This window comes from Canis aureus, chromosome 29 (genome assembly GCF_053574225.1).
Source record: "Canis aureus isolate CA01 chromosome 29, VMU_Caureus_v.1.0, whole genome shotgun sequence".
NCBI classification, from domain to species: domain Eukaryota; kingdom Metazoa; phylum Chordata; class Mammalia; order Carnivora; family Canidae; genus Canis; species Canis aureus.
Genome location: NC_135639.1, coordinates 43,975,658 through 43,994,520, shown reverse-complemented (window position 1 = coordinate 43,994,520; position 18,863 = coordinate 43,975,658).

Below are 18,863 nucleotides of genomic sequence, written 5' to 3'. Positions count from 1 at the left end.
TCATGTTAGTGGCAGGGAAACGTTGTGAGAAAAGCATGTGGAATCGTTGTGCCTGAACCCACGTGTATCTGAGTTGAATACAGCGATTTCCAAAGTCCTTCTTCATCAGAGTGTAGCTAGGTTCCCACTCGCATGTCCGAGTGGGTAGCAGACATCTGCCTCCCATGTATACACACTTCTGAGAGTTGAGCTTATGGCCTGTAAGCCTACCTCCTGCCTGCAGCTACCTTTCGCTTCCAAAAGGCCTAGGCTCGCTGCTTCACCGAAGTGTTGGGAGAGGTAACTGGAATCTCCCGGCACACAAGACTAGTGCCACCAAGCTCAATCCAGCGATTTCCCAGTAATTCCTGGGGTAGACTGGTGCTACATACTAAGTTCCATATGTGAGAAGGTAGCTGAACGCCTTGTCCAAAATCATCTTACTTCTGAGAGTTGAGCTCACCCTCAGTCCCTCACAGTTCCACACTGCCTGCAGAGTGAGTTTCGCACGTCTTCACCAGAGACGTTTGCCAGAGGCTTCTGAGACGCAAGTTAACAATGCAGACCTGGAGGGTATCTCCAGGTCCAGTAGAGTGGTAACCTGGGAACCTCCTGTCTCAGAATACTGCTACCTTCACCCTGCCATAAGAATGCAGCTAGTTGACAGCTGGCTTCAAGGCCTGCTTCCCTGTGAGAGCTAAGGACAGGGCACAACCCTCCCGCATCCTGCTTGACTGTAGAAGGAGCTGCTAACGTCCTCATGTTAGTGGCAGGGAAACGTTGTGAGAAAAGCATGTGGAATCGTTGTGCCTGAACCCACGTGTATCTGAGTTGAATACAGCGATTTCCAAAGTCCTTCTTCATCAGAGTGTAGCTAGGTTCCCACTCGCATGTCCGAGTGGGTAGCAGACATCTGCCTCCCATGTATACACACTTCTGAGAGTTGAGCTTATGGCCTGTAAGCCTACCTCCTGCCTGCAGCTACCTTTCGCTTCCAAAAGGCCTAGGCTCGCTGCTTCACCGAAGTGTTGGGAGAGGTAACTGGAATCTCCCGGCACACAAGACTAGTGCCACCAAGCTCAATCCAGCGATTTCCCAGTAATTCCTGGGGTAGACTGGTGCTACATACTAAGTTCCATATGTGAGAAGGTAGCTGAACGCCTTGTCCAAAATCATCTTACTGCTGAGAGTTGAGCTCACCCTCAGTCCCTCACAGTTCCACACTGCCTGCAGAGTGAGTTTCCCACGTCTTCACCAGAGACTTTTGCCAGAGGCTTCTGAGACGCAAGTTAACAATGCACACCTGGACGGTATCTCCAGGTGCAGTAGAGTGGTAATCTGGGAACCTCCTTACTCAGAATACTGCTACCTTCACACTGTCATAAGAATGCAGCTAGTTGAGAGCTGGCTTCTAGGCAAGCTTCCCTGTGAGAGCTGAGGACAGGGCAGAACCCTCCCGCATCCTGCCTGACTGTAGACGTACCTGCTAACCTCCTTATGTTAGTGGTTGGGATGGGTTGCGGGAAAAGCATGTGTAAGCATTGGGCCTGAACTCCCGTGTATCTGAGTTGAATAGAGCGATTTCCAACATCCTTCTTCAATAGGAGTGTAGCTAGGTTCCAACTCCCATGTCCGAGTGGGTAGCAGACATCTGCCTCCCATGCATACACACTTCTGAGAGTTGAGCTTATGGCCTGTAACCCTACATCCTGCCTGCCGCTACCTTTCGCTTCCAAAAGGCCTAGGCTCGCTGCTTGACGCAAGTGTTGGGAGAGGTAACTGGAATCACCCGGCACACAAGACGAGTGCCTCCAAGCTCAATCAAGCGATTTCCTAGTAATTCCTGGGGTAGACTGGTGCTACATACTAAGTTCCATACGTGAGTATGTAGTTGAACGCCTTGTCCAAAAACATCTTACTTCTGAGAGTTGAGCTCACCCTCAGTCCCTCACAGTTCCACACTGCCTGCAGAGTGAGTTTCGCACGTCTTCACCAGAGACGTTTGCCAGAGGCTTCTGAGACGCAAGTTAACAATGCAGACCTGGAGGGTATCTCCAGGTCCAGTAGAGTGGTAACCTGGGAACCTCCTGTCTCAGAATACTGCTACCTTCACCCTGCCATAAGAATGCAGCTAGTTGACAGCTGGCTTCAAGGCCTGCTTCCCTGTGAGAGCTAAGGACAGGGCACAACCCTCCCGCATCCTGCTTGACTGTAGAAGGAGCTGCTAACGTCCTCATGTTAGTGGCAGGGAAACGTTTTGAGAAAAGCATGTGGAATCGTTGTGCCTGAACCCACGTGTATCTGAGTTGAATACAGCGATTTCCAAAGTCCTTCTTCATCAGAGTGTAGCTAGGTTCCCACTCGCATGTCCGAGTGGGTAGCAGACATCTGCCTCCCATGTATACACACTTCTGAGAGTTGAGCTTATGGCCTGTAAGCCTACCTCCTGCCTGCAGCTACCTTTCGCTTCCAAAAGGCCTAGGCTCGCTGCTTCACCGAAGTGTTGGGAGAGGTAACTGGAATCTCCCGGCACACAAGACTAGTGCCACCAAGCTCAATCCAGCGATTTCCCAGTAATTCCTGGGGTAGACTGGTGCTACATACTAAGTTCCATATGTGAGAAGGTAGCTGAACGCCTTGTCCAAAATCATCTTACTGCTGAGAGTTGAGCTCACCCTCAGTCCCTCACAGTTCCACACTGCCTGCAGAGTGAGTTTCCCACGTCTTCACCAGAGACTTTTGCCAGAGGCTTCTGAGACGCAAGTTAACAATGCACACCTGGACGGTATCTCCAGGTGCAGTAGAGTGGTAATCTGGGAACCTCCTTACTCAGAATACTGCTACCTTCACACTGTCATAAGAATGCAGCTAGTTGAGAGCTGGCTTCTCGGCAAGCTTCCCTGTGAGAGCTGAGGACAGGGCAGAACCCTCCCGCATCCTGCCTGACTGTAGACGTACCTGCTAACCTCCTTATGTTAGTGGCTGGGATGGGTTGCGGGAAAAGCATGTGTAAGCATTGGGCCTGAACTCCCGTGTATCTGAGTTGAATACAGCGATTTCCAACATCCTTCTTCAATAGGAGTGTAGCTAGGTTCCAACTCCCATGTCCGAGTGGGTAGCAGACATCTGCCTCCCATGCATACACACTTCTGAGAGTTGAGCTTATGGCCTGTAACCCTACATCCTGCCTGCCGCTACCTTTCGCTTCCAAAAGGCCTAGGCTCGCTGCTTGACGCAAGTGTTGGGAGAGGTAACTGGAATCTCCCGGCACACAAGACGAGTGCCTCCAAGCTCAATCAAGCGATTTCCTAGTAATTCCTGGGGTAGACTGGTGCTACATACTAAGTTCCATACGTGAGTATGTAGTTGAACGCCTTGTCCAAAAACATCTTACTTCTGAGAGTTGAGCTCACCCTCAGTCCCTCACAGTTCCACACTGCCTGCAGAGTGAGTTTCGCACGTCTTCACCAGAGACGTTTGCCAGAGGCTTCTGAGACGCAAGTTAACAATGCAGACCTGGAGGGTATCTCCAGGTCCAGTAGAGTGGTAACCTGGGAACCTCCTGTCTCAGAATACTGCTACCTTCACCCTGCCATAAGAATGCAGCTAGTTGACAGCTGGCTTCAAGGCCTGCTTCCCTGTGAGAGCTAAGGACAGGGCACAACCCTCCCGCATCCTGCTTGACTGTAGAAGGAGCTGCTAACGTCCTCATGTTAGTGGCAGGGAAACGTTGTGAGAAAAGCATGTGGAATCGTTGTGCCTGAACCCACGTGTATCTGAGTTGAATACAGCGATTTCCAAAGTCCTTCTTCATCAGAGTGTAGCTAGGTTCCCACTCGCATGTCCGAGTGGGTAGCAGACATCTGCCTCCCATGTATACACACTTCTGAGAGTTGAGCTTATGGCCTGTAAGCCTACCTCCTGCCTGCAGCTACCTTTCGCTTCCAAAAGGCCTAGGCTCGCTGCTTCACCGAAGTGTTGGGAGAGGTAACTGGAATCTCCCGGCACACAAGACTAGTGCCACCAAGCTCAATCCAGCGATTTCCCAGTAATTCCTGGGGTAGACTGGTGCTACATACTAAGTTCCATATGTGAGAAGGTAGCTGAACGCCTTGTCCAAAATCATCTTACTGCTGAGAGTTGAGCTCACCCTCAGTCCCTCACAGTTCCACACTGCCTGCAGAGTGAGTTTCCCACGTCTTCACCAGAGACTTTTGCCAGAGGCTTCTGAGACGCAAGTTAACAATGCACACCTGGACGGTATCTCCAGGTGCAGTAGAGTGGTAATCTGGGAACCTCCTTACTCAGAATACTGCTACCTTCACACTGTCATAAGAATGCAGCTAGTTGAGAGCTGGCTTCTCGGCAAGCTTCCCTGTGAGAGCTGAGGACAGGGCAGAACCCTCCCGCATCCTGCCTGACTGTAGACGTACCTGCTAACCTCCTTATGTTAGTGGCTGGGATGGGTTGCGGGAAAAGCATGTGTAAGCATTGGGCCTGAACTCCCGTGTATCTGAGTTGAATACAGCGATTTCCAACATCCTTCTTCAATAGGAGTGTAGCTAGGTTCCAACTCCCATGTCCGAGTGGGTAGCAGACATCTGCCTCCCATGCATACACACTTCTGAGAGTTGAGCTTATGGCCTGTAACCCTACATCCTGCCTGCCGCTACCTTTCGCTTCCAAAAGGCCTAGGCTCGCTGCTTGACGCAAGTGTTGGGAGAGGTAACTGGAATCTCCCGGCACACAAGACGAGTGCCTCCAAGCTCAATCAAGCGATTTCCTAGTAATTCCTGGGGTAGACTGGTGCTACATACTAAGTTCCATACGTGAGTATGTAGTTGAACGCCTTGTCCAAAAACATCTTACTTCTGAGAGTTGAGCTCACCCTCAGTCCCTCACAGTTCCACACTGCCTGCAGAGTGAGTTTCGCACGTCTTCACCAGAGACGTTTGCCAGAGGCTTCTGAGACGCAAGTTAACAATGCAGACCTGGAGGGTATCTCCAGGTCCAGTAGAGTGGTAACCTGGGAACCTCCTGTCTCAGAATACTGCTACCTTCACCCTGCCATAAGAATGCAGCTAGTTGACAGCTGGCTTCAAGGCCTGCTTCCCTGTGAGAGCTAAGGACAGGGCACAACCCTCCCGCATCCTGCTTGACTGTAGAAGGAGCTGCTAACGTCCTCATGTTAGTGGCAGGGAAACGTTGTGAGAAAAGCATGTGGAATCGTTGTGCCTGAACCCACGTGTATCTGAGTTGAATACAGCGATTTCCAAAGTCCTTCTTCATCAGAGTGTAGCTAGGTTCCCACTCGCATGTCCGAGTGGGTAGCAGACATCTGCCTCCCATGTATACACACTTCTGAGAGTTGAGCTTATGGCCTGTAAGCCTACCTCCTGCCTGCAGCTACCTTTCGCTTCCAAAAGGCCTAGGCTCGCTGCTTCACCGAAGTGTTGGGAGAGGTAACTGGAATCTCCCGGCACACAAGACTAGTGCCACCAAGCTCAATCCAGCGATTTCCCAGTAATTCCTGGGGTAGACTGGTGCTACATACTAAGTTCCATATGTGAGAAGGTAGCTGAACGCCTTGTCCAAAATCATCTTACTGCTGAGAGTTGAGCTCACCCTCAGTCCCTCACAGTTCCACACTGCCTGCAGAGTGAGTTTCCCACGTCTTCACCAGAGACTTTTGCCAGAGGCTTCTGAGACGCAAGTTAACAATGCACACCTGGACGGTATCTCCAGGTGCAGTAGAGTGGTAATCTGGGAACCTCCTTACTCAGAATACTGCTACCTTCACACTGTCATAAGAATGCAGCTAGTTGAGAGCTGGCTTCTCGGCAAGCTTCCCTGTGAGAGCTGAGGACAGGGCAGAACCCTCCCGCATCCTGCCTGACTGTAGACGTACCTGCTAACCTCCTTATGTTAGTGGCTGGGATGGGTTGCGGGAAAAGCATGTGTAAGCATTGGGCCTGAACTCCCGTGTATCTGAGTTGAATACAGCGATTTCCAACATCCTTCTTCAATAGGAGTGTAGCTAGGTTCCAACTCCCATGTCCGAGTGGGTAGCAGACATCTGCCTCCCATGCATACACACTTCTGAGAGTTGAGCTTATGGCCTGTAACCCTACATCCTGCCTGCCGCTACCTTTCGCTTCCAAAAGGCCTAGGCTCGCTGCTTGACGCAAGTGTTGGGAGAGGTAACTGGAATCTCCCGGCACACAAGACGAGTGCCTCCAAGCTCAATCAAGCGATTTCCTAGTAATTCCTGGGGTAGACTGGTGCTACATACTAAGTTCCATACGTGAGTAGGTAGTTGAACGCCTTGTCCAAAAACATCTTACTTCTGAGAGTTGAGCTCACCCTCAGTCCCTCACAGTTCCACACTGCCTGCAGAGTGAGTTTCGCACGTCTTCACCAGAGACGTTTGCCAGAGGCTTCTGAGACGCAAGTTAACAATGCAGACCTGGAGGGTATCTCCAGGTCCAGTAGAGTGGTAACCTGGGAACCTCCTGTCTCAGAATACTGCTACCTTCACCCTGCCATAAGAATGCAGCTAGTTGACAGCTGGCTTCAAGGCCTGCTTCCCTGTGAGAGCTAAGGACAGGGCACAACCCTCCCGCATCCTGCTTGACTGTAGAAGGAGCTGCTAACGTCCTCATGTTAGTGGCAGGGAAACGTTGTGAGAAAAGCATGTGGAATCGTTGTGCCTGAACCCACATGTATCTGAGTTGAATACAGCGATTTCCAAAGTCCTTCTTCATCAGAGTGTAGCTAGGTTCCCACTCGCATGTCCGAGTGGGTAGCAGACATCTGCCTCCCATGTATACACACTTCTGAGAGTTGAGCTTATGGCCTGTAAGCCTACCTCCTGCCTGCAGCTACCTTTCGCTTCCAAAAGGCCTAGGCTCGCTGCTTCACCGAAGTGTTGGGAGAGGTAACTGGAATCTCCCGGCACACAAGACTAGTGCCACCAAGCTCAATCCAGCGATTTCCCAGTAATTCCTGGGGTAGACTGGTGCTACATACTAAGTTCCATATGTGAGAAGGTAGCTGAACGCCTTGTCCAAAATCATCTTACTGCTGAGAGTTGAGCTCACCCTCAGTCCCTCACAGTTCCACACTGCCTGCAGAGTGAGTTTCCCACGTCTTCACCAGAGACTTTTGCCAGAGGCTTCTGAGACGCAAGTTAACAATGCACACCTGGACGGTATCTCCAGGTGCAGTAGAGTGGTAATCTGGGAACCTCCTTACTCAGAATACTGCTACCTTCACACTGTCATAAGAATGCAGCTAGTTGAGAGCTGGCTTCTCGGCAAGCTTCCCTGTGAGAGCTGAGGACAGGGCAGAACCCTCCCGCATCCTGCCTGACTGTAGACGTACCTGCTAACCTCCTTATGTTAGTGGCTGGGATGGGTTGCGGGAAAAGCATGTGTAAGCATTGGGCCTGAACTCCCGTGTATCTGAGTTGAATACAGCGATTTCCAACATCCTTCTTCAATAGGAGTGTAGCTAGGTTCCAACTCCCATGTCCGAGTGGGTAGCAGACATCTGCCTCCCATGCATACACACTTCTGAGAGTTGAGCTTATGGCCTGTAACCCTACATCCTGCCTGCCGCTACCTTTCGCTTCCAAAAGGCCTAGGCTCGCTGCTTGACGCAAGTGTTGGGAGAGGTAACTGGAATCTCCCGGCACACAAGACGAGTGCCTCCAAGCTCAATCAAGCGATTTCCTAGTAATTCCTGGGGTAGACTGGTGCTACATACTAAGTTCCATACGTGAGTATGTAGTTGAACGCCTTGTCCAAAAACATCTTACTTCTGAGAGTTGAGCTCACCCTCAGTCCCTCACAGTTCCACACTGCCTGCAGAGTGAGTTTCGCACGTCTTCACCAGAGACGTTTGCCAGAGGCTTCTGAGACGCAAGTTAACAATGCAGACCTGGAGGGTATCTCCAGGTCCAGTAGAGTGGTAACCTGGGAACCTCCTGTCTCAGAATCCTGCTACCTTCACCCTGCCATAAGAATGCAGCTAGTTGACAGCTGGCTTCAAGGCCTGCTTCCCTGTGAGAGCTAAGGACAGGGCACAACCCTCCCGCATCCTGCTTGACTGTAGAAGGCGCTGCTAACGTCCTCATGTTAGTGGCAGGGAAAGGTTGTGAGAAAAGCATGTGGAATCGTTGTGCCTGAACCCACGTGTATCTGAGTTGAATACAGCGATTTCCAAAGTCCTTCTTCATCAGAGTGTAGCTAGGTTCCCACTCGCATGTCCGAGTGGGTAGCAGACATCTGCCTCCCATGTATACACTCTTCTGAGAGTTGAGCTTATGGCCTGTAAGCCTACCTCCTGCCTGCAGCTACCTTTCGCTTCCAAAAGGCCTAGGCTCGCTGCTTCACCGAAGTGTTGGGAGAGGTAACTGGAATCTCCCGGCACACAAGACTAGTGCCACCAAGCTCAATCCAGCGATTTCCCAGTAATTCCTGGGGTAGACTGGTGCTACATACTAAGTTCCATATGTGAGAAGGTAGCTGAACGCCTTGTCCAAAATCATCTTACTGCTGAGAGTTGAGCTCACCCTCAGTCCCTCACAGTTCCACACTGCCTGCAGAGTGAGTTTCCCACGTCTTCACCAGAGACTTTTGCCAGAGGCTTCTGAGACGCAAGTTAACAATGCACACCTGGACGGTATCTCCAGGTGCAGTAGAGTGGTAATCTGGGAACCTCCTTACTCAGAATACTGCTACCTTCACACTGTCATAAGAATGCAGCTAGTTGAGAGCTGGCTTCTCGGCAAGCTTCCCTGTGAGAGCTGAGGACAGGGCAGAACCCTCCCGCATCCTGCCTGACTGTAGACGTACCTGCTAACCTCCTTATGTTAGTGGCTGGGATGGGTTGCGGGAAAAGCATGTGTAAGCATTGGGCCTGAACTCCCGTGTATCTGAGTTGAATACAGCGATTTCCAACATCCTTCTTCAATAGGAGTGTAGCTAGGTTCCAACTCCCATGTCCGAGTGGGTAGCAGACATCTGCCTCCCATGCATACACACTTCTGAGAGTTGAGCTTATGGCCTGTAACCCTACATCCTGCCTGCCGCTACCTTTCGCTTCCAAAAGGCCTAGGCTCGCTGCTTGACGCAAGTGTTGGGAGAGGTAACTGGAATCTCCCGGCACACAAGACGAGTGCCTCCAAGCTCAATCAAGCGATTTCCTAGTAATTCCTGGGGTAGACTGGTGCTACATACTAAGTTCCATACGTGAGTATGTAGTTGAACGCCTTGTCCAAAAACATCTTACTTCTGAGAGTTGAGCTCACCCTCAGTCCCTCACAGTTCCACACTGCCTGCAGAGTGAGTTTCGCACGTCTTCACCAGAGACGTTTGCCAGAGGCTTCTGAGACGCAAGTTAACAATGCAGACCTGGAGGGTATCTCCAGGTCCAGTAGAGTGGTAACCTGGGAACCTCCTGTCTCAGAATACTGCTACCTTCACCCTGCCATAAGAATGCAGCTAGTTGACAGCTGGCTTCAAGGCCTGCTTCCCTGTGAGAGCTAAGGACAGGGCACAACCCTCCCGCATCCTGCTTGACTGTAGAAGGAGCTGCTAACGTCCTCATGTTAGTGGCAGGGAAACGTTGTGAGAAAAGCATGTGGAATCGTTGTGCCTGAACCCACGTGTATCTGAGTTGAATACAGCGATTTCCAAAGTCCTTCTTCATCAGAGTGTAGCTAGGTTCCCACTCGCATGTCCGAGTGGGTAGCAGACATCTGCCTCCCATGTATACACACTTCTGAGAGTTGAGCTTATGGCCTGTAAGCCTACCTCCTGCCTGCAGCTACCTTTCGCTTCCAAAAGGCCTAGGCTCGCTGCTTCACCGAAGTGTTGGGAGAGGTAACTGGAATCTCCCGGCACACAAGACTAGTGCCACCAAGCTCAATCCAGCGATTTCCCAGTAATTCCTGGGGTAGACTGGTGCTACATACTAAGTTCCATATGTGAGAAGGTAGCTGAACGCCTTGTCCAAAATCATCTTACTGCTGAGAGTTGAGCTCACCCTCAGTCCCTCACAGTTCCACACTGCCTGCAGAGTGAGTTTCCCACGTCTTCACCAGAGACTTTTGCCAGAGGCTTCTGAGACGCAAGTTAACAATGCACACCTGGACGGTATCTCCAGGTGCAGTAGTGTGGTAATCTGGGAACCTCCTTACTCAGAATACTGCTACCTTCACACTGTCATAAGAATGCAGCTAGTTGAGAGCTGGCTTCTCGGCAAGCTTCCCTGTGAGAGCTGAGGACAGGGCAGAACCCTCCCGCATCCTGCCTGACTGTAGACGTACCTGCTAACCTCCTTATGTTAGTGGCTGGGATGGGTTGCGGGAAAAGCATGTGTAAGCATTGGGCCTGAACTCCCGTGTATCTGAGTTGAATACAGCGATTTCCAACATCCTTCTTCAATAGGAGTGTAGCTAGGTTCCAACTCCCATGTCCGAGTGGGTAGCAGACATCTGCCTCCCATGCATACACACTTCTGAGAGTTGAGCTTATGGCCTGTAACCCTACATCCTGCCTGCCGCTACCTTTCGCTTCCAAAAGGCCTAGGCTCGCTGCTTGACGCAAGTGTTGGGAGAGGTAACTGGAATCTCCCGGCACACAAGACGAGTGCCTCCAAGCTCAATCAAGCGATTTCCTAGTAATTCCTGGGGTAGACTGGTGCTACATACTAAGTTCCATACGTGAGTATGTAGTTGAACGCCTTGTCCAAAAACATCTTACTTCTGAGAGTTGAGCTCACCCTCAGTCCCTCACAGTTCCACACTGCCTGCAGAGTGAGTTTCGCACGTCTTCACCAGAGACGTTTGCCAGAGGCTTCTGAGACGCAAGTTAACAATGCAGACCTGGAGGGTATCTCCAGGTCCAGTAGAGTGGTAACCTGGGAACCTCCTGTCTCAGAATACTGCTACCTTCACCCTGCCATAAGAATGCAGCTAGTTGACAGCTGGCTTCAAGGCCTGCTTCCCTGTGAGAGCTAAGGACAGGGCACAACCCTCCCGCATCCTGCTTGACTGTAGAAGGAGCTGCTAACGTCCTCATGTTAGTGGCAGGGAAACGTTGTGAGAAAAGCATGTGGAATCGTTGTGCCTGAACCCACGTGTATCTGAGTTGAATACAGCGATTTCCAAAGTCCTTCTTCATCAGAGTGTAGCTAGGTTCCCACTCGCATGTCCGAGTGGGTAGCAGACATCTGCCTCCCATGTATACACACTTCTGAGAGTTGAGCTTATGGCCTGTAAGCCTACCTCCTGCCTGCAGCTACCTTTCGCTTCCAAAAGGCCTAGGCTCGCTGCTTCACCGAAGTGTTGGGAGAGGTAACTGGAATCTCCCGGCACACAAGACTAGTGCCACCAAGCTCAATCCAGCGATTTCCCAGTAATTCCTGGGGTAGACTGGTGCTACATACTAAGTTCCATATGTGAGAAGGTAGCTGAACGCCTTGTCCAAAATCATCTTACTGCTGAGAGTTGAGCTCACCCTCAGTCCCTCACAGTTCCACACTGCCTGCAGAGTGAGTTTCCCACGTCTTCACCAGAGACTTTTGCCAGAGGCTTCTGAGACGCAAGTTAACAATGCACACCTGGACGGTATCTCCAGGTGCAGTAGAGTGGTAATCTGGGAACCTCCTTACTCAGAATACTGCTACCTTCACACTGTCATAAGAATGCAGCTAGTTGAGAGCTGGCTTCTAGGCAAGCTTCCCTGTGAGAGCTGAGGACAGGGCAGAACCCTCCCGCATCCTGCCTGACTGTAGACGTACCTGCTAACCTCCTTATGTTAGTGGCTGGGATGGGTTGCGGGAAAAGCATGTGTAAGCATTGGGCCTGAACTCCCGTGTATCTGAGTTGAATAGAGCGATTTCCAACATCCTTCTTCAATAGGAGTGTAGCTAGGTTCCAACTCCCATGTCCGAGTGGGTAGCAGACATCTGCCTCCCATGCATACACACTTCTGAGAGTTGAGCTTATGGCCTGTAACCCTACATCCTGCCTGCCGCTACCTTTCGCTTCCAAAAGGCCTAGGCTCGCTGCTTGACGCAAGTGTTGGGAGAGGTAACTGGAATCTACCGGCACACAAGACGAGTGCCTCCAAGCTCAATCAAGCGATTTCCTAGTAATTCCTGGGGTAGACTGGTGCTACATACTAAGTTCCATACGTGAGTATGTAGTTGAACGCCTTGTCCAAAAACATCTTACTTCTGAGAGTTGAGCTCACCCTCAGTCCCTCACAGTTCCACACTGCCTGCAGAGTGAGTTTCGCACGTCTTCACCAGAGACGTTTGCCAGAGGCTTCTGAGACGCAAGTTAACAATGCAGACCTGGAGGGTATCTCCAGGTCCAGTAGAGTGGTAACCTGGGAACCTCCTGTCTCAGAATACTGCTACCTTCACCCTGCCATAAGAATGCAGCTAGTTGACAGCTGGCTTCAAGGCCTGCTTCCCTGTGAGAGCTAAGGACAGGGCACAACCCTCCCGCATCCTGCTTGACTGTAGAAGGAGCTGCTAACGTCCTCATGTTAGTGGCAGGGAAACGTTGTGAGAAAAGCATGTGGAATCGTTGTGCCTGAACCCACGTGTATCTGAGTTGAATACAGCGATTTCCAAAGTCCTTCTTCATCAGAGTGTAGCTAGGTTCCCACTCGCATGTCCGAGTGGGTAGCAGACATCTGCCTCCCATGTATACACACTTCTGAGAGTTGAGCTTATGGCCTGTAAGCCTACCTCCTGCCTGCAGCTACCTTTCGCTTCCAAAAGGCCTAGGCTCGCTGCTTCACCGAAGTGTTGGGAGAGGTAACTGGAATCTCCCGGCACACAAGACTAGTGCCACCAAGCTCAATCCAGCGATTTCCCAGTAATTCCTGGGGTAGACTGGTGCTACATACTAAGTTCCATATGTGAGAAGGTAGCTGAACGCCTTGTCCAAAATCATCTTACTGCTGAGAGTTGAGCTCACCCTCAGTCCCTCACAGTTCCACACTGCCTGCAGAGTGAGTTTCCCACGTCTTCACCAGAGACTTTTGCCAGAGGCTTCTGAGACGCAAGTTAACAATGCACACCTGGACGGTATCTCCAGTTGCAGTAGAGTGGTAATCTGGGAACCTCCTTACTCAGAATACTGCTACCTTCACACTGTCATAAGAATGCAGCTAGTTGAGAGCTGGCTTCTCGGCAAGCTTCCCTGTGAGAGCTGAGGACAGGGCAGAACCCTCCCGCATCCTGCCTGACTGTAGACGTACCTGCTAACCTCCTTATGTTAGTGGCTGGGATGGGTTGCGGGAAAAGCATGTGTAAGCATTGGGCCTGAACTCCCGTGTATCTGAGTTGAATACAGCGATTTCCAACATCCTTCTTCAATAGGAGTGTAGCTAGGTTCCAACTCCCATGTCCGAGTGGGTAGCAGATATCTGCCTCCCATGCATACACACTTCTAAGTGTTGAGCTTATGGCCTGTAACCCTACATCCTGCCTGCCGCTACCTTTCGCTTCCAAAAGGCCTAGGCTCGCTGCTTGACGCAAGTGTTGGGAGAGGTAACTGGAATCTCCCGGCACACAAGACGATTGCCTCCAAGCTCAATCAAGCGATTTCCTAGTAATTCCTGGGGTAGACTGGTGCTACATACTAAGTTCCATACGTGAGTATGTAGTTGAACGACTTGTCCAAAAACATCTTACTTCTGAGAGTTGAGCTCACCCTCAGTCCCTCACAGTTCCACACTGCCTGCAGAGTGAGTTTCGCACGTCTTCACCAGAGACTTTTGCCAGAGGCTTCTGAGACGCAAGTTAACAATGCACACCTGGACGGTATCTCCAGGTGCAGTAGAGTGGTAATCTGGGAACCTCCTTACTCAGAATACTGCTACCTTCACACTGTCATAAGAATGCAGCTAGTTGAGAGCTGGCTTCTCGGCAAGCTTCCCTGTGAGAGCTGAGGACAGGGCAGAACCCTCCCGCATCCTGCCTGACTGTAGACGTACCTGCTAACCTCCTTATGTTAGTGGCTGGGATGGGTTGCGGGAAAAGCATGTGTAAGCATTGGGCCTGAACTCCCGTGTATCTGAGTTGAATACAGCGATTTCCAACATCCTTCTTCAATAGGAGTGTAGCTAGGTTCCAACTCCCATGTCCGAGTGGGTAGCAGACATCTGCCTCCCATGCATACACACTTCTGAGAGTTGAGCTTATGGCCTGTAACCCTACATCCTGCCTGCCGCTACCTTTCGCTTCCAAAAGGCCTAGGCTCGCTGCTTGACGCAAGTGTTGGGAGAGGTAACTGGAATCTCCCGGCACACAAGACGAGTGCCTCCAAGCTCAATCAAGCGATTTCCTAGTAATTCCTGGGGTAGACTGGTGCTACATACTAAGTTCCATACGTGAGTATGTAGTTGAACGCCTTGTCCAAAAACATCTTACTTCTGAGAGTTGAGCTCACCCTCAGTCCCTCACAGTTCCACACTGCCTGCAGAGTGAGTTTCGCACGTCTTCACCAGAGACGTTTGCCAGAGGCTTCTGAGACGCAAGTTAACAATGCAGACCTGGAGGGTATCTCCAGGTCCAGTAGAGTGGTAACCTGGGAACCTCCTGTCTCAGAATACTGCTACCTTCACCCTGCCATAAGAATGCAGCTAGTTGACAGCTGGCTTCAAGGCCTGCTTCCCTGTGAGAGCTAAGGACAGGGCACAACCCTCCCGCATCCTGCTTGACTGTAGAAGGAGCTGCTAACGTCCTCATGTTAGTGGCAGGGAAACGTTGTGAGAAAAGCATGTGGAATCGTTGTGCCTGAACCCACGTGTATCTGAGTTGAATACAGCGATTTCCAAAGTCCTTCTTCATCAGAGTGTAGCTAGGTTCCCACTCGCATGTCCGAGTGGGTAGCAGACATCTGCCTCCCATGTATACACACTTCTGAGAGTTGAGCTTATGGCCTGTAAGCCTACCTCCTGCCTGCAGCTACCTTTCGCTTCCAAAAGGCCTAGGCTCGCTGCTTCACCGAAGTGTTGGGAGAGGTAACTGGAATCTCCCGGCACACAAGACTAGTGCCACCAAGCTCAATCCAGCGATTTCCCAGTAATTCCTGGGGTAGACTGGTGCTACATACTAAGTTCCATATGTGAGAAGGTAGCTGAACGCCTTGTCCAAAATCATCTTACTGCTGAGAGTTGAGCTCACCCTCAGTCCCTCACAGTTCCACACTGCCTGCAGAGTGAGTTTCCCACGTCTTCACCAGAGACTTTTGCCAGAGGCTTCTGAGACGCAAGTTAACAATGCACACCTGGACGGTATCTCCAGGTGCAGTAGAGTGGTAATCTGGGAACCTCCTTACTCAGAATACTGCTACCTTCACACTGTCATAAGAATGCAGCTAGTTGAGAGCTGGCTTCTCGGCAAGCTTCCCTGTGAGAGCTGAGGACAGGGCAGAACCCTCCCGCATCCTGCCTGACTGTAGACGTACCTGCTAACCTCCTTATGTTAGTGGCTGGGATGGGTTGCGGGAAAAGCATGTGTAAGCATTGGGCCTGAACTCCCGTGTATCTGAGTTGAATACAGCGATTTCCAACATCCTTCTTCAATAGGAGTGTAGCTAGGTTCCAACTCCCATGTCCGAGTGGGTAGCAGACATCTGCCTCCCATGCATACACACTTCTGAGAGTTGAGCTTATGGCCTGTAACCCTACATCCTGCCTGCCGCTACCTTTCGCTTCCAAAAGGCCTAGGCTCGCTGCTTGACGCAAGTGTTGGGAGAGGTAACTGGAATCTCCCGGCACACAAGACGAGTGCCTCCAAGCTCAATCAAGCGATTTCCTAGTAATTCCTGGGGTAGACTGGTGCTACATACTAAGTTCCATACGTGAGTAGGTAGTTGAACGCCTTGTCCAAAAACATCTTACTTCTGAGAGTTGAGCTCACCCTCAGTCCCTCACAGTTCCACACTGCCTGCAGAGTGAGTTTCGCACGTCTTCACCAGAGACGTTTGCCAGAGGCTTCTGAGACGCAAGTTAACAATGCAGACCTGGAGGGTATCTCCAGGTCCAGTAGAGTGGTAACCTGGGAACCTCCTGTCTCAGAATACTGCTACCTTCACCCTGCCATAAGAATGCAGCTAGTTGACAGCTGGCTTCAAGGCCTGCTTCCCTGTGAGAGCTAAGGACAGGGCACAACCCTCCCGCATCCTGCTTGACTGTAGAAGGAGCTGCTAACGTCCTCATGTTAGTGGCAGGGAAACGTTGTGAGAAAAGCATGTGGAATCGTTGTGCCTGAACCCACGTGTATCTGAGTTGAATACAGCGATTTCCAAAGTCCTTCTTCATCAGAGTGTAGCTAGGTTCCCACTCGCATGTCCGAGTGGGTAGCAGACATCTGCCTCCCATGTATACACACTTCTGAGAGTTGAGCTTATGGCCTGTAAGCCTACCTCCTGCCTGCAGCTACCTTTCGCTTCCAAAAGGCCTAGGCTCGCTGCTTCACCGAAGTGTTGGGAGAGGTAACTGGAATCTCCCGGCACACAAGACTAGTGCCACCAAGCTCAATCCAGCGATTTCCCAGTAATTCCTGGGGTAGACTGGTGCTACATACTAAGTTCCATATGTGAGAAGGTAGCTGAACGCCTTGTCCAAAATCATCTTACTGCTGAGAGTTGAGCTCACCCTCAGTCCCTCACAGTTCCACACTGCCTGCAGAGTGAGTTTCCCACGTCTTCACCAGAGACTTTTGCCAGAGGCTTCTGAGACGCAAGTTAACAATGCACACCTGGACGGTATCTCCAGGTGCAGTAGAGTGGTAATCTGGGAACCTCCTTACTCAGAATACTGCTACCTTCACACTGTCATAAGAATGCAGCTAGTTGAGAGCTGGCTTCTAGGCATGCTTCCCTGTGAGAGCTGAGGACAGGGCAGAACCCTCCCGCATCCTGCCTGACTGTAGACGTACCTGCTAACCTCCTTATGTTAGTGGCTGGGATGGGTTGCGGGAAAAGCATGTGTAAGCATTGGGCCTGAACTCCCGTGTATCTGAGTTGAATACAGCGATTTCCAACATCCTTCTTCAATAGGAGTGTAGCTAGGTTCCAACTCCCATGTCCGAGTGGGTAGCAGACATCTGCCTCCCATGCATACACACTTCTGAGAGTTGAGCTTATGGCCTGTAACCCTACATCCTGCCTGCCGCTACCTTTCGCTTCCAAAAGGCCTAGGCTCGCTGCTTGACGCAAGTGTTGGGAGAGGTAACTGGAATCTCCCGGCACACAAGACGAGTGCCTCCAAGCTCAATCAAGCGATTTCCTAGTAATTCCTGGGGTAGACTGGTGCTACATACTAAGTTCCATACGTGAGTATGTAGTTGAACGCCTTGTCCAAAAACATCTTACTTCTGAGAGTTGAGCTCACCCTCAGTCCCTCACAGTTCCACACTGCCTGCAGAGTGAGTTTCGCACGTCTTCACCAGAGACGTTTGCCAGAGGCTTCTGAGACGCAAGTTAACAATGCAGACCTGGAGGGTATCTCCAGGTCCAGTAGAGTGGTAACCTGGGAACCTCCTGTCTCAGAATCCTGCTACCTTCACCCTGCCATAAGAATGCAGCTAGTTGACAGCTGGCTTCAAGGCCTGCTTCCCTGTGAGAGCTAAGGACAGGGCACAACCCTCCCGCATCCTGCTTGACTGTAGAAGGCGCTGCTAACGTCCTCATGTTAGTGGCAGGGAAAGGTTGTGAGAAAAGCATGTGGAATCGTTGTGCCTGAACCCACGTGTATCTGAGTTGAATACAGCGATTTCCAAAGTCCTTCTTCATCAGAGTGTAGCTAGGTTCCCACTCGCATGTCCGAGTGGGTAGCAGACATCTGCCTCCCATGTATACACTCTTCTGAGAGTTGAGCTTATGGCCTGTAAGCCTACCTCCTGCCTGCAGCTACCTTTCGCTTCCAAAAGGCCTAGGCTCGCTGCTTCACCGAAGTGTTGGGAGAGGTAACTGGAATCTCCCGGCACACAAGACTAGTGCCACCAAGCTCAATCCAGCGATTTCCCAGTAATTCCTGGGGTAGACTGGTGCTACATACTAAGTTCCATATGTGAGAAGGTAGCTGAACGCCTTGTCCAAAATCATCTTACTGCTGAGAGTTGAGCTCACCCTCAGTCCCTCACAGTTCCACACTGCCTGCAGAGTGAGTTTCCCACGTCTTCACCAGAGACTTTTGCCAGAGGCTTCTGAGACGCAAGTTAACAATGCACACCTGGACGGTATCTCCAGGTGCAGTAGAGTGGTAATCTGGGAACCTCCTTACTCAGAATACTGCTACCTTCACACTGTCATAAGAATGCAGCTAGTTGAGAGCTGGCTTCTCGGCAAGCTTCCCTGTGAGAGCTGAGGACAGGGCAGAACCCTCCCGCATCCTGCCTGACTGTAGACGTACCTGCTAACCTCCTTATGTTAGTGGCTGGGATGGGTTGCGGGAAAAGCATGTGTAAGCATTGGGCCTGAACTCCCGTGTATCTGAGTTGAATACAGCGATTTCCAACATCCTTCTTCAATAGGAGTGTAGCTAGGTTCCAACTCCCATGTCCGAGTGGGTAGCAGACATCTGCCTCCCATGCATACACACTTCTGAGAGTTGAGCTTATGGCCTGTAACCCTACATCCTGCCTGCCGCTACCTTTCGCTTCCAAAAGGCCTAGGCTCGCTGCTTGACGCAAGTGTTGGGAGAGGTAACTGGAATCTCCCGGCACACAAGACGAGTGCCTCCAAGCTCAATCAAGCGATTTCCTAGTAATTCCTGGGGTAGACTGGTGCTACATACTAAGTTCCATACGTGAGTATGTAGTTGAACGCCTTGTCCAAAAACATCTTACTT